General features: G+C 47.6%; 1 protein-coding gene across 6 annotated transcripts in view; it reads right to left on the bottom strand.

The window, feature by feature from the left end:
- Window positions 1-24,200, bottom strand: part of CALD1 (caldesmon 1) — a 193,193-nt gene that overhangs the window by 104,525 nt on the left and 64,468 nt on the right. The window lies entirely within an intron of this gene.

The raw sequence follows: 24,200 nt of genomic DNA, 5'->3' as shown, positions 1-24,200 counted from the left end.
TGACCTGGTGCTTGCACCGGGGATACCTTTACCTTTACCTTTTATGACATTGTACCCCACTGACCTCCCTATCCTCCCCAGGCTTCATCCTTAAATCTTTATGAGCTCTCCCCCCCCCCCCCGCACATCCAGCATGAGCAAGTGTGTGGTGTAGTGGTTTAGAGTTCTCCTAATCTGGAGAACCGCGTGATTCCCCACTCCTCTTCCATATGAAGCCTGCTGGGTGGCCCTGTGCCAGGCACAGTTCCCTCAGAGCTCTCTCAGCCCCAAATACCTCACAAGGTGCCTGTTGTGGGGAGAGGAAGGGATTGTAAGCCACTTTGGGACTCCTTGGGGGTAGAGAAAAGCAGGGTCTAAAAAACCTTTTCTTTCTCCACACAAAACCCATTTGGCGACTTTGGGCCAGTCACAGTTCCCTCAGAGCTCTTTCAGCCTCACAAGGTACCTTGTGGTGGGGAAAGGGAGGGAAGACTTTTGTAAGCCACTGTGAGACTCCTTCAGGTAGAGAAAAGTGGGGTATAAAATCAATTCTTTTTTTTCTCCGCTAGAGGAGATTTTATTACTGTTGGCATTATACTAATTTTGTGGATATTTATGGATGTAAATTAGCATCTGCACATTTTGCACATTTTGTCATCCATAGATAGCCCTAGTTGAGACCTCCCTCAAATATCTTTTTTGCAGTCGCCAAGGCACAGGGCCTGATCCTCAGAAGACGATGGAAATCAGCAAAGGTCTACAAGATGTTCAAGAATGAGGGTTGCCAACTGGGATCAGAATTATCTGGAGATTTGAAGGTGGGTGCTTGGAAAATTGGGGTTTGGGGAGGGGAAGGACCTTGCTGGGGTCTAATGCCATGCAGTCCACCTTTCAAAGCTGCCATTTTCTCCGGGAGAAATGGAATACAAGTTTTAAATAAAGAATAATCAATCTATGTAGTCTGGGGATATGATGAAATCCGATAGAGGCTGACCACAGAACTGCTCGGATATAGTTATATCAGGCTGCAGATGCAAGAGCAGGGTCCACTCATTAAAGGAATGCTAATAGTTATTTATTTTGTACAATAATGTAATTAACATTATTTATTTAATACATTTTAATCATGACCTTCCTCCCAGGAAACTAGGATGGCGAACACAGCTGTCTCTCTCCCTCTCTGTCTTATCCTCCTAAAATTTAGGGTTGCCACATTTGGGTTGGGAAATACCCAGAGATTTGGGTGGAGCTTGAGTGGAGGAAGGGGTTAGGAGAGCGAAGGGACTTCAGTAGGGTATAATGCCATAGATTCCATCTTCCAAAGCGGTCGTCTTCTCCAGAAGTCACATGGAGGTTGGTAATCCTATGAGGTCTGGTAGACTGAGAAAGAGTAACCAGGGTCCAAGATGCGGAGAAGGGATTTTTATGATCTTCCTCCAAATGTGTACGCTGTAAGATCATGTTATTACTCTTGAGGCTCATGGGAAACTGAAGGAGGGACCATTTCCTTGCAGGCGGAAATTAAATTCTAAACAATGCCCATCTTTTCATCAACAATCTTTCCCTTCCCATGCCATGAAGATACCACAATATTATTGTGCGTGTGGCGAGAATACACAAATGACGTCTCCTGTGTCGAATATCCAGATTTCCATCTTGATCTTCCTTGATTAAACACGAAAGCACTAGGTGTCATTTGGGACCAAACATTTCAGAGCAGCTAATCTGGCCTGTGTGGCACTCATACCGTGCCCAGCACAGAAATTAAGGAGGTTGCTGGATTAAGGCTCCAACATGAGATGTGGTGCAATGCAGCAGGATTGATCCACATGCTAAGTAAACTGCAGTTCACAGCCTCAAATTCGGAGGGGCCTCTAAATTCACATATATGAACTCCCCCCCCCAAAAAAAAAGATGAAATTAGTATTAGTTAATGCTATGGGGCCTTTTACCCTTGACATAGTCCAGGGCACCAGCACGGCTTAATAGCTTGTTTTTAATACCAATCATTTATGTTTTTTATGTTTTATGGTATTGTTTTTACTTGTGTCCCCCACCCCTTCGATCAGTTCTCTGGAGAGGCAGTTACAAGTCCCCTGAATAAATAAAACAAAGTTTAAGAACGACATATTTGCCATGAGAAGAATCTGGAGAAAGCCCAGATGCAAATGGTACAACGCATGAAGCTGCAGACATCTGCTTATACAGAATCAACAACAAAATACATCTTGGCAAATGGAGTTGCCAATTTGAAGTTGCGAAATTCCTAAACATTTGGGGGTGGAACCTGGGGGTGAGCTTTGAGGGCTTCTGCTGAGTTGAAGGCCATATAGTCCACCCTCCAAAGCACTCATTTTCTCCACAGAACCTGGGTTGAGTCTGCACGGGGCTTTTTACCCACTCCCAGCCTGAATAAATCCCTCCCTTCTACACTGAATTCGATTTCCATTTTGATTTGGGGCATTTAAATATTCCCTCTGCAACATGCATGATTGATCCGCAGTGACCCTACCTTTCCCCCATGATATCCCGGAGTGGATATAAGCTGCAATATTTGAAAAACCACCATCAGTAAGTGTGTAGATTTCTGCTTTTTACAAATTAACTTCCTGCTCCAACATAGTCTTCACTGATTGGCCAGGGCGGCAGTTAAAAGACTTCCTAGTTCCCAGTTGCAAGGCTTTCCTCCCTGTTTTAAAGTGACTGTACTCTAGTCCACACTTCTCTCAGTAGCGATTTGCCTCATTCTCTGAGAGAGAAGAAATAAAGCACTAGCGCCGGCCGGACTTCAACCGACTCCCCCACCCCCCTTTGCCAGTTTAGGAAAGGTAGTTCAGCTTTGTGACCAGCTTTGTGACTCCGCTCTGAGCTTCCCCAATCAAGTGCAGAAGGCTTTCTGTTTCAATTCAGGGGAGGGGGGAAGAGGAAGGAGAAAGACTCAGGTTCAAATCGATCTGAATTCAGCAGGATCGACAGGGGGGCGGGGGGGGGTGAGGAAATAAGTGCAGAACCAGCCCTGATCTCCATTGCCTGGAGATCCATTGTAAGGGTGGCAACACCACCTGGAAGTTAGCAACCTTATTTGAGATTAATATTCTGGATTGCGGAATGTTGCCTAGGTGGATGCCACTCACAGGTGGGACTTGGGGATCCCCTGGAATTATAGCTTATCTCCAGACTAAAGAGATCAGTTCCGCTGGAGAAAATGGCTGCTTCGGAGGGTGGCATTATATTCAACCGAGCATTATATTCCACCGAGGTCCCTCCCTGCACCAAATCCCACCCATTCCCGAATCCACCCCCAAAATCTCCAGGCATTTCCCAACCCTAGACCAGGGGTAGTCAAACTGCGGCCCTCCAGATGTCCATGGACTACCATTCCCAGAAGCCCCTGCCAGCATTCGCTGGCAGGGGCTTCTGGGAATGGTAGTCCATGAACATCTGGAGGGCCGCAGTTTGACTACCCCTGCCCTAGACAGCTGATGCTTTGGTGTTTTCTTATACCCACAAGTGGAATGTTTTGCAAATACAGAATGCTTAGCTTCAATTTCATGTACATTACGGCATCCGCTGGACCACAAGCAAGCAACCCCGGGGAAGAAAGAAGAGCTTTCCAATTTCTCTCTAGCGCTCCCTCTCCCGGCTTTCGAAAAGTGGAACAATCCAGCAGCCGTCCTTACCCCGGCACGAGTTGTTTAAACTGGCATCCTCCGCCTACAGCTATGTCAAGCATTCTCCCGCAATATCGAGAAGAATTAGAGATTCTTAGTCCGTCATGAAGGAAAACAAATCTGTTTCCTATCAAACCCTGCTCAGAAACATTTGGAAAAGAAAGGGGCGTTGGCTGTCGCTTAGGCTCGTTTTATGCCGGCACGGGGCTTGTAAGAGCGGAGAAAGAGAGGAGAGCAGTTGGCTACCCAACGCTTTCCCCGTTATAATATACAATGCCAATTCTCATTTCACTAAAGGGCTGGTTTCGCATGGGGAGGGGGACTGGGAAGGCCTTGTTGCCAGCACAAATGTGCAACAGAGATTCCGCATGACATTGAGCAATTGGTTTTTTTTTTATTTACCCTCGGTAGCTGTGGCTTTGCTTTCACATTGGCTACAGACTGCCCTGTAGTTATCATGCCCTCTGCCCTATTGTTATCACGCTACCGTCATGATTCACTGCTTACCTTTTCAAAAAGGTAAGCAGTCTATGCATGAGCCAGCTTGGTGCAGTGGTTAAGAGCGGCGGCTTCTAATCTGGCGAGCCGGGTTTGATTCCCCGCTCCTCCTCCACACACAGCCAGCTGGGTGGCCTTGGGCTCGTCCCAGCCCTGATAGAGCTGTTCTCATACAGCAGTCCTGTCAGGGGTCTCTCTACCCAACCTCCCTCACAGGGTGTCTGTTGTGGGGAGAGGAAGGGAAGGTGATTGTAAGCCGCTTTGAGACTCCTTCGGGCAGTGAAAAGCGGGGTATCAAAACCAACTCTTCTTCTTCTTCTCATCATAACACTGCTGGACAACACAACACTATACATTTTAGAAATATATTTGGAGAGAGCCGCTTCAGAAGAATGGAATGCTAGTCATCCGGAAGAAGTTCCTGCCAGTTAGAGTGGTTTCTCAGTGGAACAGGGTTCCTCAGGAGGTGATGGGTTCTCCATCTTTGGAAACTTCTAAACAGAGGCTAGATAGCCATCTGACGGAGAGGCTGATTCTGTGAAGGTTTCAGGGGGTGGCAGGTTGCAGTGGATGAGCGATAGGGTTGGGAGTGTCCTGCATAGTGCAGGGGGCTGGACTAGATGACCCAAGAGGTCCCTTCCAACTCTATGATTCTATGATTCTAAGGTATTGGGGGGTCCCAGTGTAGTCATCTATACAGAAAAGATTAACTTCAGGAACTTTGCAAATAATAATCCAGAAAGCGGAGGGGGAATTAAGGATGTTGCCATCACCATACCCTCCCCAGCAACCCTCCACCCACTAAGAGCATTGAGATCATCACAACATCTGCCCAGGGTCCCAGCCTGATAGATGTGAATTTGGCGTTGGTCCAAGCTTGGTGGAATGAGCTCCCAGGAGAAATCAGGGCCCTGTGGGGCCTCAATCAGTTCTGCGGGGCCTGTGAGATGGAACTCTTCCGTGGGGCTTATGGTCGAAGCCAACGATAACATCCACCATAGCAGGTGGCCTCACCGCTAGGGGAGGAAGGAGAAGGGATGGAAGATCTGCTCTTGCTGAACTTCCCCTGTCTGGGACTTTGTGAAGGGCAGGACTGGCAGCCGTTTTAGTGGAGAAAATGGGCCGCTCACTGGCAACTGAGCTGAAATGATGACATCATGTGGGAACAAACAAACAAAACGGCACAGCTAGAGTGGATGATGGGGGGGAAGGACGACTTCTATGTGGATTCAGCCAAGGTTTGCTTTCATCTTTGCATGTGAGCCAGGAGGTTGCCGATTTCACCCTTGGCCACTTTGATCTTAATAGCATCACAGCGTATCTTTTGACATGTATCTCATGTGTTTTTTCCCCAATTAATAAAGTCATTGAATGTTCAGATACAGAAAGGAAATGTGCAAAGAAACACTACCTGTGTGCCTGCAGCTCAGAAGGGCAAAACAACTTCCCCATCCATGATAAAAAAAAATTGGGGGAAGTGGGGGAACACCTGCTCAATGAAATCCTAAGTGGAGTTGCGCCCTTCTAAGGCCACTGAAAACCAATGGCCTTAGAAGGGGTAACTCTGTTTAGGACTGTGCTGGTGATCCCCTTCATGTTCCTTCCGTGTGACCACATCTGCAGTCCTTACTCGAACCTTGGCGACGTTTCCTGGTTCCCTGCAGACACTGAACTTCTGCACCATCTTGTCTTTGAAGGACGTTTGCTTCTTCCCGAAGGGAACGGTCTCCGAGCAAAACAAACACATTAGGTCATGTGAACGTACACTTTTTTGTTTTCATTCAGTCCGTTCCTTTCATTCATCTGACCACCACGTGCCTTGAACGACTTTCAAGGCCAGGGTCCTCGCTGGGAAAACTATAAATACTTAAGACCATTCGGTTCTAAGGAGCTCGACATGGGGCTCCCTTTGAAGACAGTTTGGGAAACTCCTGCCAGTTCAAAACACGCAGCCCCTTCACTCGAGAGAATAAACTGAAGTGGATTGCACCTGTCTTGAAAACCCTAGAGTGACTCCTGATTCAAGTCCGGATGAAGTTCAGTGTCAATGCTTTCAATCTGTGAAGTCACCCATGGCCTAGATCCAGAATATGGCATGGGGAAATGACTTCCGTTAAAGCGAATGGCTTCTAAAGCTACCAAGAAGTCATTTATGGATCACCTAGGTTGCCAACGCCCAGGTGGGAAGACAAAAAAACAATAAATAGGGCATACAGCAAATGGAGAAATCCAGAAAGACAAGAAACTGGGAAACAGTGGCTCTAAAGATCAAATAATAATGTCTCCAAAAAAAAAAGTTGACAAAGTATAATTAAATAAACATAAGCGGTAAACATATACGTTTGTATACAAAAATTCAACAGGTATAGTACAAAAATAGTCCAGTCAGAAATCCAACAGGTATAGTACAATAGTTAGGTCGAGCTAAAGTCCAGATGAGGATCCGGTAATACCCTGTTTTACAAGGTGGTTTCTACAGTGGACCCAACAAGAATATGGTAATATTATCAAATTCCTCAAAGGGATAATAACATAGAAACACAGAAGAATTCTCCAACATGAACAAATTTGTTACATCGGCTAGTAAACCGTTCAGGTTGCACAAGGCCCCCCTCAATGATCCAAGGGAGAGAACAATTCCTCCCCCTTAGGATTTATAAATTTATATGTTTACTGCCTATGGTTGCTCAATTATACTTTATAAACAGTTTTTTGCAATTTTGAAGGCATTGTTTATTTGATCTTTAGAGCCACTGTTACACGGTTTCTTTTCTTTCTGAACCTCCAGGTGGGGGCTGGAGATGTCCTGGAATGGCAACTGCTCTCCAGAGTACAAAAATCACTTGTTTATTTCAAACATTTACTCCACTTGTCTTGGGAAAACAGCTGCTTTGGAAGGTGGGCTGCACGGTGTTATATTAAAGCGGCCAGAAATCTGGGTCCGTAAGGTGGGATGCGCGGCTGCAGCGGCCAAAGCAGCCAAATTTTTTCTCCTGGGGAACTGATCTCTGTTGCCTGGAGATGAGCTGTAAAACTAGGTGATCCTCAGGTCCCACCTGGGGACTGGCATTCCTACTGCTGACATAAAATCCGCCGGATCCCACTGTGTTGTACTGCATAATGTGTTTGCCGTCTTGCTCCACATTCCCACGTTAGTGCTAAACATGCTCCTGGGTTTTTAATTAAAATGCGACATACAAGCCTTAATCACCTGCCAACGAGTTGATTTTATGATCCCTTTTATCACTCAGCTCACACCCTCTGTCTGTCTCACGCTCTCTACCTCCAGTCTTGCAAAACCCCAAGCTAAACTAACCACTGAGGTCCATGGGATAGAAAAATACCCCACCCCAAAAAAAGCCAAGGAAATGCATCAGGTAAAATTCCACCAGGCAATATACTGAAAAGCCTGCGTTCTTTCTGAAATGAATCTTTTAAATCATACATTTGCCCGAGAAATAATGTTTTTTGCAGTGTCACAGAAGTGCCCTAACAATGCATACCTATTTTTAACAAAATATTCCGATTAGAAATTCTGAATCAGGGTAACTACTAATAATGGGGGACAAATCTTCTCATGATAGCAGTAATAATAAAATGTGGTTAAGCTGCCCCCTGGTTATTGAGACCCATTTCAAGGGGGTTCAAGGCAAGACATGATTTGCTCTTGATTTCCTCCCAGGGGCAGCCCCCCCCGTCCTCCTTGGGGGTCTCCCACTCAAGTATAAACCATGGCCAACCCTGCTTAGCTTCCCAGTTCTAAAAGGCTCTGGCTAAGCAGAGCTACTCAAGATGATCAAAATAACTGTGCTGTCCAGCCAAAAACATCTCACGCCAACCCTTGATGGGGGTTTCAAGGCAAATATGAGTTCAGGTGGGTTTTGTCATTCTCTGCAGAGAACACTGGTTTTCTTCCTTGGGAGTCTCCTAACCAAGGACTAAGCATGATCAATCCTTCTAAGTTTCCGAGATTTGATAAGATGAGACTAGTCTGGGCCACTCAGCCAACTACTTGGGATTTATATAGAAATTTAAAGACTTCAAAGCCCTTCAGATCCATTATAAATAATAACGATTTTTATACCCTGCTTTTGACTATCTGAAGGAGTCTCAAAAGCAGCTTGCAAGTGCCTTCCCTTCCTCTCCCCACAACAGACACCCTGCGAGGGAGGTGAGGCTGAGAGAGCCCTGAGATTACTGAAGAAGAAGAATAGTTGGTTCTTATATGCCGCTTTTCTCTACCTGAAGGAGTCTCAAAGCGCCTTACAGTCGCCTTCCCTTCCTCTCCCCACAACAGACACCCTGTGAGGTGGGTGAGGCTGAGAGAGGCCTGATATTACTGAAGAAGAAGAGTTGGTTCTTATATGCCGCTTTTCTCTCCCTGAAGGAGTCTCAAAGCGGCTTACATTCGCCTTCCCTTTCCTCTCCCCACAACAGACACCCTGCGAGGGAGGCGAGGCTGAGAGAGTAATAAAACTGCCCTATGTAATACTGCCTCCTGTTATTCGTCTCCCTGTGGGTATTAATCAGGGGTTTCGGGGGGGGGGGTCTTGTCAGCACCTCAGGATGGTCAGCACCTCGGGATGTTCTTACCTGGCTTCAATGATAGGCCTGGCAAAACAGCTCCGAATTGTTTGAGATCCGGAGGACCCTGATCTCTTCGGGCAGAGCATTCCACAAGGCCAGGGCCAAGACTAAAATAGGGCCAGGGCCAAAAAAGCCATGGCCTTGCTGGAGGCCAGTTGAAGAGAAACGGGCTTATCCTAAGAGAAGTAGGCTATGCCACACTGATCCCTCAAACGACAACTGCTTAAAAATTGGACAAACTATGTTCCATTAAAACTCCACAGAATTGTACAAGTTGAGCCATTAAAACCAGTACTGTTTCATTAGAGAATTTATAGCCACCGACGAAGGATTACGCCTCAAAAATGAGTACTCGTGATAAGCTTGGGACTATCAATAAAAACTGAAATTGAAGCCTTCGCCTTTGACAAGTCTGTGGACCGACGGGTCTTTCTATTTCGGCTTGGCTACCTGGAGGTTGGCAACTCTGCTGTGAGGATGGATGTACTAGCAGGTTGATGGCCCCCAAGTCACTCCGCAAGCATCCTCGTTGAGCAAGGATGTGAATTCAGCTCTCCCAGATCCGGATCGGCCACTGTAAACTCTACGCTACGCTGGCTTTCAGTGACTGTTAAGCCTGATTATTAGGAAGAGAAGAGAGCTCACTGTATGGGATGGCAGGCACCAGGATGCCTCTCTGTGGGGCAGGAATGCAAAAGGAACACACTGGGGGAATTAAGAGGTGCCCTACCAGAATGAACAGGCAAAACTGATATGGAGACGATGAAGGGAACTCAGAAGCCACAATGTATAAGGTTGCCATGCTCCAGGTGGCACCTGGAGATTACCTCTCATCACAATTGATCTCCAAAGGACCAAGGCAAGTTCCCCTGGAGAAAATGGCTGATTGGAAGGGTGGGCACTATGACATTGTACCCTCCTGAGGTCCCTCCTCTCTCCAGCCCCACCTTCTTCAGCTTCCACCTCCACCCCCCCAAAAAAAATCTCCAGACATTTCCCAACCCAGAGCAGGAAATATTAACAATGGACCATGTTTAGGTTGGCAACTTTGGGTTGGGAAATTAACGGGAGAGGGGAGGGTCTTCAGTAGGGTATGATGCCTCAGAGACCAGCCTTCCAAGCAGCCATTTTCTCCAGGGGAACTGATCCCTGTGGACCAGAGATCAGAAGTAATTCCGAGAGATCTCCAGGCCCCAGCTGGAGGTTGGCATCCTTACAAAACATGAACCATTCCTTTGGAAGTCTTACCTGGGAAGTCCCGCAAGGCGTCATTTATCTAGTTTTAAATAAGCTTCCCGCCTTAGAAAAACAGCCGTCCATCTTCATTAAAGCGGAATTCACTGACACCCGAAGGTGGCCCTGAGTTGCGTTGTGGTTGATGGTTTTACAACCGGCTTCCAAGGCAGACTTTTGTAAACGCCTCGAGGCTGCCAAGAAGGCCTCGGGCACTCAAACTGAGGAGTGATGAGTTTCACACAAGGAGTGTTCCTGTCACAAAACGCAGCCCTGACTTCACCGAAAAAATCCAGCAAAGCATTTAGTGACGCAGCACACCTAAGAACGGTTGCTTCCTTGGGAGAGTCACTGGCACTAGGGTGGGAAATTCTTGGAGATGGGGTGGAGGGGGCGGAGAATGGATTTGGGAAGGGGAGGAACTTCATGGGGGAAAGTAGAACGAAATTCGAGTCCAACGGCACCTTTAAGACCAATTGAGTTTTATTCAAGGTGTGAGCTTTCCTAAGCATGCACACTTCCCTGGAGGTCCCTTTCATCTCTATGGTTCTATGGAACGGAAATCGTCTTGCCTATATTGTCTTCTTATCCCTCTCAATATGCTGACCTCGTTCAGCTCTTGTTTCTGTGTTCCTTACAATCCCCTCTTCGTTTTATTTCATTTGGGACAATGGTATGAGGACTGTAATGTGATGTAATGAATACTAGTATGTAATGTAATTTGGAATCTAACTCTCTGAAGACAAGAGACTTCTGCAGCGGCGCAAAGCCAAACAGGGCATTTTCTGTCCTTGATGGGACACCGTAGGTAGAGGAAGGGCCGAGCCTTCCAGGTGGCCGCCGATGGCAGCTACAGCAAAAAAGGAAGGCAAGAAAATCAGTGTTTCCTAGACTCGAGCCATTGGAGGCCCTCAAGCTGTCCAGGACTGGGAGGGGACTGGGCCAGCAGCAGTGTTGTACATAAGCGGGGATTAGCCCTGCTTCCATGCAGGCGCCTGCCCGGCCTTTTCACCCTGTGCATAATCGGTCAGAGCCAGGCAATGGAAAAACACCTTTGGACATTTCTTGCCTTGAAAATGCTTAACTTCCATGCCACACGTTCCTCCACCAACACCACAAACACCGTTTACTCATCCCATTACAGATGAGAGGACATTCGTTTTGCCCTCCTTTTTATATTATCTGTATTTTTTAAATAATGTACACTTTACAGGAATTTTTTTTGATGCACGAAACAGAAAAAAAGGGACAATGAAGGCTAGTGGATTTGACCCACAAGAAGGAAAAAGTAGAAGAACAAGAAGTTGGTTCATCTATGCCGCTTTTCTCTACCCGAAGGAGTCTCAAAGCGGCTTACAGTCGCCTTCCCTTTCCTCTCCCCACAAAAGACACCCTGTGAGGGAGGTAAGGCTGAGAGAGCTTCTGAATGGGCTGCTCTGTGAGAACAGCACCATCAGGGCTGTGACGTGCCCAAGGTCACCCAGCTGGCTGCATGTGGAGGAGTGGGGAATCCAACCCGGCTCTCCAGATTAGAAACCGCCACTCTTAACCACTACACCATACTAACTCATGGAATTCTTTTTCCATCTAAGGCAGGGATAGTCAAACTGCGGCCCTCCAGATGTGCATGGACTACACTTCCCATGAGCCCCTGCCAGCGTTTGCTGGCAGGGGCTCATGGGAATTGTAGTCCATGCACATCTGGAGGGCCGCAGTTCGACTACCCCTGATCTAAGGGTTCAGAAGAGGATTCCAAAAATCTGCTCTTTTACCAGGAATGCCTAGTCAGAAAACAATCTGAAATGGGTGTTGCCAGTGAGAGGAGAGTCACACATCTATCACACACAGGGTTACCCAGAAGCCTAAGTGGAGACTGCCCATTTTATTGGTGGCAGGACACATGGTTCTGGCTTTACACAGAACCAAATGCTAAAACAGGCAGAAGTGATGACTAAGCGCTTTGTGGGTCACTCGCTATTAAGGGGGGGGAAGGGTAGTCCTGCCAACTTACGAATATTTAAAGTTTGTAAACGTTTAACATTAGCTTTGGTTCCAAGAACTCCAGCAGTCTCTTTAATATATATAGAAAAGCTGAGCCAGCTGGCTGGTTAGATACTGCATTAAAACACAATATGACTGTACAGGGGAAAAGATGGACTTTCTCTATGCTTTTGCAGTAGGGTCACCCCTTCTGGGTTGGGGAATTATCAGAGCTGTGTCGAGCCCAAGGTCACCTTGGCTGCATGCGGAGGAGCGGGGAATCAAACCTAGCTCACCAGATTAGAAGCCACCGTTCTTAACCACTGCACCAAGATGGCTCTCCAATTTGATCGACAAAAGAGCAACAGAGGAAGAACCAGGGTTGCCAGTCTCCAGGTGGCAGCTGGATTAAAAAGTGGTTCCCATACTGTCTTGCAAGAGTTCCTCAGAGGTAAGATCAGTAATGGCAGATGCATCACCACTGGTCTCCAGGTGGATTCCACTGAAAGAAAATGGAAGCTTTAGAAGGTGGATTCTGTGGCCATGGGGTGCTGGCCTCAAAGAGAGCTTATTCTTCTGTTGTGTCCACAATGGAGTCACAGAGGAAGCCTAAACCAAGAACATGCACACACAGAAATGCTGTATCACTGAGTAGGCCACTCTCCCCCATCCCAAATCTCATCATTTCTGCTTCCTTCTTCATCCTACAGAAATTGCCCAGTGGTTTGTATTCACAACTCTGTTTTCTACAGACAGGAAGGAAAGAAGGAAGGAAGGAGAAAATGGAGAGAGAGAATGGAGAGAATGGAGAAGGAAGGAAGGAAGGAAGGAAGGAAGGAAGGAAGGAAGGAAGGAAGGAAGGAAGGAAGGAAGGAAGGAAGGAAGGAAGGAAGGAAGGAAGGAAGGAAGGAGCACAATCAAACCCCAAGAGGCTTGTGATGCTCAAAAGTTATTTGGACCCATAAGGTGGACCCACATTTTTCAAGCTTCATGTTGCAAATATGCAATGTCAGTAGACAGGGCAGCACGCACACATACAAAATTAGCAGAGAGAGGTTTTTCATGCCCTCGACCTCTTCTGCGATTAAGACTTACATTCCAGACCCCAAAACTATGCCCCACGGTCGACATTTCACACTGCTGTGTAACTCTGCGAGTGTTGCCTACGGCATAAGGCTACCTTCAATAAAAGAGGCTATTCAAGCTCTGTGCCTTTTTTACCCTGGCAGCGGTGCAGGTGGTATCAAAACTTCTCACTACATTTCTATCATTCCCCCCACCCCGCCTCCCGCCCCGCCCTTAAGAATTAGGCTAGCTTTTGATCAAACTTGCCAAGCGAGCCTTAATGCTAAGCGACATGTGACAACTAATCGAATCCTGGGGAAACAGCTCTGAAATCCCAAAGTGATGCTTTTGGGGGGGGGGGGGGGACAAAAGACATTAAATGACTTGAGAACTCTCCCGTATAATAAAAACGTAGGAATCCTAATGATATATAATTTGCAAAGAACATAAAAGGTCTGCTGTTCTTTCTTATTAGACCGCTGACTCTTCTGGAGGGGCCTGACAGGCGAATGACTCTTGCAGAAAGGGCTCCTGAGTACCCGGCATGGCGGAAAAGAATGCAGGAGAAGAATGTTTGCCTCAGGAGGTATCAGGCGGCCCTGCTAAGATGCAAGGTGCAGGGGGCTGCCTGAGCCAAGAGACCAGGCAATGTTGAGCTCCTAGTCAAATGAACAGGCCCACTCTTCCAAATGGCAAATATATAAAATTTTTAAAAGGGGAGTTGGAAGGGTTGCCAATCTCCGGGTAGCATTTGATCTGCATGTGTCCAAAATCAGTTCCCCTGGAGAAAATGGCTGCTTTGGTGGGTGGACTCCATAGCATTATACTCCACTGAGCTCCCTCCCTCCCTCCCTGCACCAAATCCCACCCACTACGGCTCCAATCCCAAAGTCTTGCTTTAGGATGCTTACAGCTGATCCTGCGTTGAGCAGGGGGTTGGACTAGATGGCCTGTATGGCCCCTTCCAACTCTAGGATTCTATGATTCTGTGATTCTGTCTCCAGGATTCCCCAACCCAGAGCTGGCAACCGTATCCAGACTACAGAGATCAGTTCCCTTTGAGAAAATGGCTGCTTTGGTGGGTGGACCCCATATCACTATACTCCATTTGGGGTCCCTCCATGCCCCAAATCCCGCCCACTCCTGGCTCCACCCCCAAAGTGTCCATTATTTGCCAACCCGAAGCTGGCAACCCTAGGCCTAAGAACAAAATGAACTCACTATGCCATTTGTACTTGGATAGCCAACTCTGGCTTGGAAATTGGCTGTATAGCTATAGAATCCATTGCCCAAAGCTGCCATTTTCTCCAGGAAACACCAGGAGATTGGTCGTAATCCCAGGATATCTCCACCCCGTGGACGCTGACAGCCCTAGAATGAACTCACCATCACGTGAACAGGGCTAGCATAAGGCAGCTTCGTGTGTCAATACAGCAATGTTTCTAATCCCTCACCCAATTCCGTCTCCCCTACTTTCCAAAAGAGCTCAGCCCCCAGTCTGAAAGTTGTCCATAGCACAGAGAGACCACCACGGTTACCACCTGCCAGGTTTTGGTATGTTACCTTACAGGGAAAAAGTATTACATGTAGAACAATATCAGCTAGATATCAGGGGGGAAATTTCATAGTCAGAGTAGCCCAGCGGTGGAATCGACTACCTAAGGAGGTGGTAAGCTCTCCTCACGGGCGGTCTTCAAACAGCGGCTGGACAGATCCTTAACCTGGATGCCTCAGGCTGAGGTTGGACTGGAAGGCCTGTCTGGCCCCTTCCAACTCAAGGATTCTATGGTTTGCTTTGCCCAACAAATCTCCACTCCCTAGGTCCCTTCAGAGAACAGCCTGCAAATCCTCTCCCCTTTTCACCTCCTCGTAGCCTCTGCCAGCCAACAGAGTATAGCTACTGGTATTGAGAGGAAGATTTTCTCATGGCAGACCCTCAATCCATATTTCTTTTCTGACAGACTTTGCCATTCCAGTAGGGAAAAAATGTGTTTATGGTCATGGATAATTTTTTTTAATCATCTGGATTGCAGCATCTGACTTGAGATCTCACTCCAATTAAAACCGGGCAGCTCTCCTTCTGCATTTCTTGTTTTTAAGCGTTGCCAACGCTGGATCATGGAGCCCCTTTACTTTTCTTCCCCCTTTCACAGGCGGGAAATGACACAAGAGGCCTGTCTTCAAATAACTCCATCTAGTTAAGGCGTTTCTTTGCATTTTCTGTCCTTCCCGTTTCCCATCTCCCCTCCTTGCTTTTTTGCTTTGACAGCCGAATCGCTACGACGGTTTATTTATGCGGGAAGACTTTAACCAAGAGAGAATTTTACTAGGCCGCAGCTTCCAAGATTTCATTAAAACACCCAATGTCTTTTCCAACAAAGGAAGCCTTTTATTACAAAGTTTGGCAAGTGGGAGTCCAGCTGGTCACAGCAAAAGCGTAGATAAACACATAAATTTCTCTCAATTACCCAAAGGTGACCTAGGCGTGCTAGGGCCAGTTTAATGAACTGCAACTCTTGCTTCAAGTACGCTTGCTGTTTTCACACCTGAGGCAGGTAAAACTCTGCCCTCAGCCCCATCTTTGAGAAACTGAGAAGTAAAATAATGGTCCGAAAAGTCGCTCAGGAAACTTCCCCTTATCTCTATGGTTTTCTCCCTAGAGATTAGGTGAAATTCCTAGTATGTCGCCCTGACATCACATCCTCCTCAAAGTCCACCTCAAAGTCACCACCTTCAAAATCTCTGTGCATTTGCTGAGGCAGTGAGATACCAAAGGAGTGGACACAGAGGGAGAACATCAGCAATGGTGTAATGTCACTTTTAAGGGGGGGAAATAGAATTGATATTGCATTGTTTAATGGTTTTCCTTTCTCCTAATGGCCAATGGAGTGCCAGCAGGCACCCAAGGGCATATGGCAACCCTAAAACCAGCATTTGAACTAGTGGTCCTATTCATCTGTCATGTCTCAAGAATGGACATGGCTCTCATAAATCCCTCCAAGCCATTTTCAAAGCCCTCCAAATCCAGTGGCCCTCAAGATATAGCATAGCAATGAATTCCACCAGCCAACTACTTCATGTATGTAGCAGTGTTTTGAAGTACTTCTTCTAGCCTGTTTTGAATCTTGGGCCTAGTCTGCATACAATAGATAATGCATTTTCAATGTGCTTTCGCGGCTGGGTTTTCCTGTGCAGAACAGGAAAATCTACTTCTAAAATGCATTGAAAGTGCATTATCTCATGTGTGCAGACTAGGCCCTGGTTGTGTTTAGCTTTACAGGGCGACCCTGAAGTTCTGGAGTCCCTTAGCAGAAGGAGAAAAAAGACCCAAATATTACAGCTCAAGCTTTCTTTGTCACAGGGATAAATGACAGAAACCGCGTCTGTTTCCATGGATCAGGCTGTGGTTGCAGGCGGAGGCCCAGGGTGGCAGTTTTTCAAACCACCAGAGACTGTCCTGGGGGGAAACCTACAAACAATAATAGTGCGACCAGCTGGTATGCATGATGCTGCTTTCCACAGGGAGCAGCTGCCGTGTAACGGCCGTTCCCTGCGGCCTCCACAGAGAGGCCATTTTGCGTGAGAGCAAATTTATAGTCAAAACATCCAATGGGGCTCCTTACGCATCTCAGCATCTTGAATGGCAGTTTGAGAGCCACGTTTGCCCAACTGGAGAGATCTGTTTACTGCCATCAATAAAAAATTTCTTACTCCACTGCATTTCCCCAGACGCTGCCGTCTAGATTTAAAACCTTCAGGCTAATTCTGCTACCAAGTACTGTATTGATAGCAGGCTGTGGAGTTTGCTGCTAGCCTTTCCGGCTAAGCTGCGGGGTAGGGTGGGGGAGCTTTTCCCCCTCCTCAATGGCTTTCCCATCCAAGTTTTAAGCTCCCGAATTAGTGCCATAATGAGACAGGAAATGGCCATTTGGACAGCAGCTAGCATCTTCCAGATTGGCCGGGAACAAATTTCTCTTAAAATGGAGAGGCAGAATCGACCCAAAGATGACAAGTCACTGAAAACGAAAATTAATCTTCTTTTGTAAGACAAAACTATTTCCACAGAGAAGGTTGGATATTTGGGATAAATGAGTTGCAACGTACATATGTGCTATGACAGGAGAAGAGTTGTTTTTTTAGGTCCCGCTTTTCTCTACATTAAAAGCAGCTTATAGTCTCTCCTCACAACAATCGCCTTGTGAGGTAGTTGGGGGGGGGAGAGAGAATTCTGAGAGAACTGTGACTGGCCCAGGGTCACCCAGCAGGCTCCACGTAGGGAACGAGTGGGGAATCAAATCTGTATCTCCAGATTGAAGTCCATCGCTCTTAACCCCTCACACAACTTTGACTTTTGTGGTATAACAACAATACAAGCTAGTCAAGCAGGGCTCGGGGGGACGGTGAGAGCCAGGCCGGAAAGAACACAATTGGTCACTTGGTGTTACCTGTCCCTGCTCAGCTGGTAGTTGCAATAGTACCATATTCCAGCCAGCTGTGCTGGTGGCATTGCAGGACAGGGTAGTAGAGCTGCCAAAATGAGGATAAAGCTGGACACGGGCAGTTGTGACCAACATATAGCGTGGTGTAGGGGTTAAGAGCAACGGACTCTAATCTGGAGAACAGGGTTTGATTCCCCACTCCTCCACATGAAGCCAGCTACGTGACCTTAGGCTGAAGGAGAGCTGCAGCAGCCATTTTGCAACTGACTCCGTCTCCCCTTGGCAGCCATTTTGTGGCACTGTGTCAAAATTCCAATGGTGCCTCCCAGTTCAAAAATAGTGAGGGGAGGGGAACTGATGGAATAGGGGATGTCCACTCATCTGTATTTCATAGGGTTGCCAGGTCCCTGCTGGGAACCAGCAGAGGTGGGGGGGGGGCTTATGTGGACAAAAAGAAATACCCAGGACTCATAACAAGCAGCACACAGAGGAAGTGATGTCATCACACCAGAAACATCCAGGCTTCTACCATAGAGTTTTTGCCCATATACCAGATTATCACCTGGATGTCGCTGGTGTGATGATGCAGGGCCTTTCTCTTTCTCCAGGTTAGTCTCCCTGGCAGCCCACTGATTGGTGGCTGGGAGGGGGGTTAGGGCCTGGTGGCCGGAAGAATCTGGCAACTCTAGTATTTTACCAGTAAAGATCACTTCCCCAGTGAAAGGGTGCATCTCAAATGGAAGAATAAAAGCTGCTACCTTTTCCTATACTACTGTCCCCCTCAACTCCCACAGGTGCTTAATCCCTCTTGATCTTTGCTATATTCCCCCTCCCCCATTCCACCAAGGGAGATCCAAGCTTTCAGCGGATCTAGATGCGGTTGGGATGATCGTCGGAGTCCCATTATGTTTGATGGAGCCATCTGTTGCTGGACCTAGAGCGGTCCATCCCGATCCAAGGCCCACTAGTGACCATAGCTGGATCGCAGCCATCAGCATTCATGACCCATTTCAGAGGGGACTCGTTTCTGGCTACTTGTTTGGATGGCCAGCTGTACAGCCAGCGACATTAACGCAGATGCTGAAGTTTACATAGGCAACCCCAACGCAAATAATGAAAGAAAGCCAGCAAAGGGAAACTGGCCAGTGTGCTGTTATGATGGAAGAGCAGCAGCTGGGAAAACGGAGGTCAACTCTGCAATAATATTTTCTAATTAAAAATGAACACGGCCATTTGCCATCAGGGGATTGGTTAGAATTCCATACGTTGCAATGGCAGGAGGGAGGGGTCACAGTTTCTTTGCTCTAATCTGATACAAAGGTCATGCCGAGTGTACACTGTCACCATAAGGATGCAACAGAACAGAACAATCCACTTTCACATATGGCTGTGCGTGAGTGTGTAATACTGTGAAGTCTAAGCCAACAAATGGTTTTCAAGGCAAGAGATTAACAAAGGTTGTTTGCCATTATCTTCCTCTAACCAGAGACCCTGGTCTCCCCTCCAATACTAGCCAGGGCCAACCCTGCTCAGCGTCCAAGACTGGGCCCATTCGGCACATGTTGGATAATGCACTTTCAATGTGCTTTTGCAGCTGGATTTTCCTGTACAGAACAGGAAAATCTATTTCCGAAGCGCATTATCCAATGTATGCAGAATGAGGCCAGGCTAACACAGCATGTCCAGGGGCTATTATGCACAGCAGGAAACCTCACAAAAAGTCTAAAAAAAGAGAAGGTTCTTTTTTATTAGAATCATAGAATCATAGAGTTGGAAGGGGCCATACAGGCCATCTAGTCCAACCCCCTGCTCAACGCAGGATCAGCCTGTCATCCCCTTGTCCCTCCTCCACTAATACTGTGACCCCCAGAGGGAAGAAACACCCAGCAGTTCGCCCCATGACTTGTTTGCCAGTCATGATCAGACAAATTTTCGCCAGATAGTTTGTTCATCGGCCCATTTGCAGCCGTTCGACAGGTCGCTTGGACGTATTCCTTCCTTAACACTGTGTCACTGAGCAACTGGCTCCTGGCACACACACTTTCATACAGCGAGCAACAGGTTTCTATTCATTACTTCTGTCCACAACTGAGAATGCGTCTGCCATTTAATTGCTAACCTTAACATTTTTATTCCCCTTATGTTTTTGTGAACGGGAATTGAACCCAAAGGCCTGATGAACTTATTCTAGCAAGGCATTTAATTGTGCTCAGCTAACATCTTCATTATGCTGCACATTTGTAGGATATCCATGATGCTGTTGACTAATTTACTACTAATTTACTCTCTCCTTATATGTGTACTCTGATGATTTCTATTTCATTGTCTGAGGCAGTATGCCTGTACATGGAAGCTCACACCTTGAAGAAAACTTTGCTGGTCTGAAAGGTGCCAATGGACTCAAATTTTGTTCTGCTACCAACATGGCCGCAAACCGGAATTGTTCACACAGACCAACGGATGGAGTTCTGTCTGCCCTACTGTAGTTCTGCTCAGTTGTCTAAATAGACAGTTAAAGCAGTCGCAAACTATATAAACCAGACCTAAATAAACCTGTTTTGTTTTTGTTTGTTTTTTAAATCCAAGGAGTGTGCAGGCACAAAAGTTTTTTTCCCTTGAACAAAACTTTGGCGGTCTTAAAGCTGCTGTTGAACTCAAACTTCCCCCCCCTTAAATGTCATTCCTTGTCTGTATCCAAACTGCTACTCTTAGAGCAATTCTTCTGGGAAGCTCCACACTCAGTTTGTCTCCCCTCAGCTAGAAATGTATCTATGACCCTATATATTTTTCTCCTCTTCACCATCAAGTATATTAGTTCCTGAATGAAGCCTTATTTATGCTTTAATCAGGTTGGGCACCATTGCTGCACTAATTGCTCTGTCAACAGGAAGGAGGGAAGGAGTTGGTATTTCTGTTACGGAGCTGAGACAGGATGGATGGAAGAGGACGGACTTCAGATTCTTTCTTTTTTTCCTGTTTATTTTAACGAGACAGCTGTGGGCTGAAGTTGGACGTGAAGCAAGTCCACACTGCTTGTAAACCAAACGCAACCCAGAACTTGTGCTGTGCCCTGTCAGATACTTGCCCCTTATTTTTATATGCCAAGACAGGCAGCAAAATGAAGGAGTTTATTGTGTGGCAGCGGGAGGACCTGCACAGCTGGTGGGGAGCGTTCCACTTAAAGGAAGATGGGTTGGAGGCCTGATGCTGGCTGAGACATGCTGAATGGGAGAGAGAATGGACCCCAGCTGCTTGGCCAGGCTACCTGCAAAAGCCAGGAGGCCTCGGGCATGGAGACAGGCCTCAAAGGGCTTCTAATGGGCCGTGGCTTGTGGGTTCTGGGAGCGCTGGGCAAAGCAATGCAATATCTTTTTCCTCCAACATGTTTCTTTACACACGTAATACCTAAACTGCCACATAAGAGAAAGCAATAATGAAACTCCAGAAACCTCACAAGCTTAAAACAGCCATCAAAAGGCAACGATTCACCTTCGTGAGTGCCAGGAGTCACCGACTAGAACTAAGGGTGGCTAAACTGTAGTTCTCCAGAGCTTCTGGAGAGCCACAGTGGCCACCCCTGGTCTAGAACAGTGGTCCCCAACCTGCGGTCCGCGGCCCAGTGCCGGGCCGCAAAGGCCAGGGCGCCGGGCCGCAGTTCCCTCTCCCCACCCCCCCCCCCGCAGTAAAAAACTTCCTGGGCCGCAAGCTTGCGGCGCGGCAAGCTTCTTACTGCGGGAGGGGGGGAGAGGGAATCAGGGCTGGGCCGCACATGTGCGATGCGCGGCCCGGCCACGCATGCGCACATGCGCGATGCGCGGTCAAAATTGCGCATCCGCTGCAATTTCGCGCACGCACAAATGCGCGAAAGTGCCGTGCATGTGCGATTTCGGCCGCGCGTGCGCGCTGCGCAGGCGGGGCACTTGCCCCGCTGGTCCCCAGCCGGAAAAATGTTGGGGACCACTGGTCTAGAAGATATTTGACTCCTCTGTGCTGAACCTGACCACTGGCCCATCTCTCCATGTGCTGTTTCCTCAGCCTGGCAGCAGTGGTCCTAGGGCTCAGGCAACGGCTTAAGATTCTTCAGTTGCACGTTGGGATTGGCAGAGTGGCTACTTAGCCATTAAAAAACAAAAAAAGTAGTTTATTTAGGAAATAATATTACTGCACAGAACAACCTTTTTCAACCTTTTTACCGTGGAGAAACCTTTGAAGTATTTCTTCAGGCTTTAAGAAACTCCGGAAGTCTACATACTAGGGTTGTAGAAGTGGGGGGAGAGATCTGGAGAAACAGCCACCTTCAACCACAAGAATACAACATTTAAAGAAATCAAAGTGCAACACTGTAACGCTGCTTCAGGCTCCATACCCAGAAGTGACATCAGTGTGCCAAGAAACTATTTTCTGGGGTTTCCACAAAACTCTATGGTAAAAACCATAGAGATGGGAGACCTTCCTAGAGTGTCGTATGACTCAGAGACAGCTGGAAGTGACATTGTAACATTATGCTATGCCATTCCCACTCCCCCAACCCGGCTGTCCCACTGAGCAGGAGGCAGCACTCCGGGGCAGGAGGTTACTCATCACAGGGAACAACCTGGCTACCCCAGAGTCATGCAAGGGTATTTAGCCAACCAGCTTGCAAGGTGTGAAGGGATCTCCTTCCTGAAGGTTCCTGGTTACAAGGGGAATTAACATCCTCTCCCCTCGTTAAATTAAAAAACACAGCAGAGGCCAATGGTTGCAACTACTGACCCTCTACAGCAGGGGTAGTCAAACTGCGGCCCTCCAGATGTCCATGGACTACAATTCCCAGGAGCCCTTGCCAGCATTCGCCAGCGAATTCTGGCAAGGGCTCCTGGGAATTGTAGTCCATGGACATCTGGAGGGCCGCAGTTTGACTACCCCTGCTCTACAGGCTACTCAAAGAAACATGCTGCAGAAACGGGCAAAGGACACAAGGAAAACACAAAGCCCTGACAGGGGTCCTACCATTCCTCCAAGCAGTGGGAAGCCTTCTTCCAACCTAGGAAAGCATCCTCCCATTTAAGTGGTTCTTTCATTGGCCCCTCCTCCAACTCAAGGAAGGATCATGCCCTTGGCTACAAGACAATACACTGAATGGCGTCCTCAGCAGTTGTCTCCTTGCAAGGAATTTCTACGGGGTGGGGCAGAGGAATGATCAGTGGGGACCTGGATGCATCCTCCAGCTGCTTTTTTTCCAACCAAGGAGGGGGGACACTTCCTCTTGGTCTTCCTGTGCCTGGGTACTGCCCAGCCACCAAAGGCCCGGCCAGATGCCAAACTGTGCGTGTGACATGCAGATGGTTAAAAGCCGGCCAGTTCCCTCCTCCCTCCCTCTCTTTTTGGTCTGCAGGAAACACACATACCATAAGCTATTTATGGCATTCCTGTATTTTTGTACTTCTCATGGGAAACTGCTAAATGCTGACTATAAAAGCTCTTTCTGCTGTCAAGACTCCACACCAGTGTATTAACCCTACGACCTGGTGCCATCAAGCAGTGCTCTTTGCATAAAAGCAAGGAAGGGGAAAAATTGGGGAGGGGGAGTGGGGGGGGGAGAAGACAAGTCCAGTCATCTCTGGTCTGCTAGAGTGGCATCATAGAAACATAGAAACATAGAATCATAGAGTTGGAAGGGGCCATACACGCCATCTAGTCCAACCCCCTGCTCAACGCAGGATTAGCCCTAAGCATCCTAAAGCAATATCAGCTGGAAACCAAATACCTTTAACTATTTAGAGGCTTTGGCATGGTGTAGTGGTTAAGAGGGGTTTGATTCCCCACCCCTCCTCTACTGTAGGGTGATCTCGGGCCAGTCGCAGTTCTCTCAGAACTCTCTCAGCCCCACCTGCCTCACAAGGTGCCTGTCATGGGAGAGAAAGGGCGGCATTTGTAGGCCACTGGCCTATTATGCACGGCCGCTGAAACGGCACCATAGAGAACGTGGAGGAGGAAGAAGCAAAGCAAACCGCCTACGCATGGGATGGAACGCAACGGTGGCAAAACCCAGGGCCATTTCCCACGGCTTAAAAATAGCACAATGGTTGCTAATTGAAAACGCTACTAATTTGGCATTACCCACGACGTCGTAGACAATCTGCAACACTCCTGAAACCGATCAGCAATAAGCGCTTCGTTTTAGCGCTTTCAGGGGAATCCAGAAAAGTGGATTCACCCTCCGGATAGCGATACACTCCTGCAACCAATCTGCAACACTAGCGCTAAAGACCTGTGCGTTACCATTGTTGCTGGTTCTTCAAAGCCCCTCCCCCTGGCTCTCTCCTCCAAACTTCCGGCGAAGCGATCGCCATTTTTTTTTCTCGGAGCGAGCGAGGATAAACGCACCGGCGAGCCTCTTTCTGTTTAGAGGCTTCCCTGGCTTCAGTCCTTCACCTTTAGTCACTAAGCACAAACCACTTAAAAGCCCGTTTGCTGAAATAAAGTCCCTTTATTTTTTACACATAAATTCAGCCGAAAATCGAGCCCGTGAGAAGGGGGGGGGGGAATTTTTTTTTATCACTCGAGGCAGCGTGCAAACGATCATACAATCAAACGACAGCTCACATTAGGCAGCTGGATGGGTCTCTCCATAGCAACGAATCTACACAGATTCGTTGCTATGGGTCTGTTTGTTTTTTTAAAAACCTTTCTTAAAGGGAAAGCGGCTGTTTGGGAGCATGCTAACGGCTGCCCATTGGCTGCTTGACGGCCAGGGGCGGGACGAGCT

Source organism: Paroedura picta, chromosome 5, assembly GCF_049243985.1.
Source record: "Paroedura picta isolate Pp20150507F chromosome 5, Ppicta_v3.0, whole genome shotgun sequence".
Taxonomy (NCBI): Eukaryota; Metazoa; Chordata; class Lepidosauria; order Squamata; family Gekkonidae; genus Paroedura; species Paroedura picta.
This window is presented reverse-complemented; position numbering and strand designations above follow the sequence as displayed.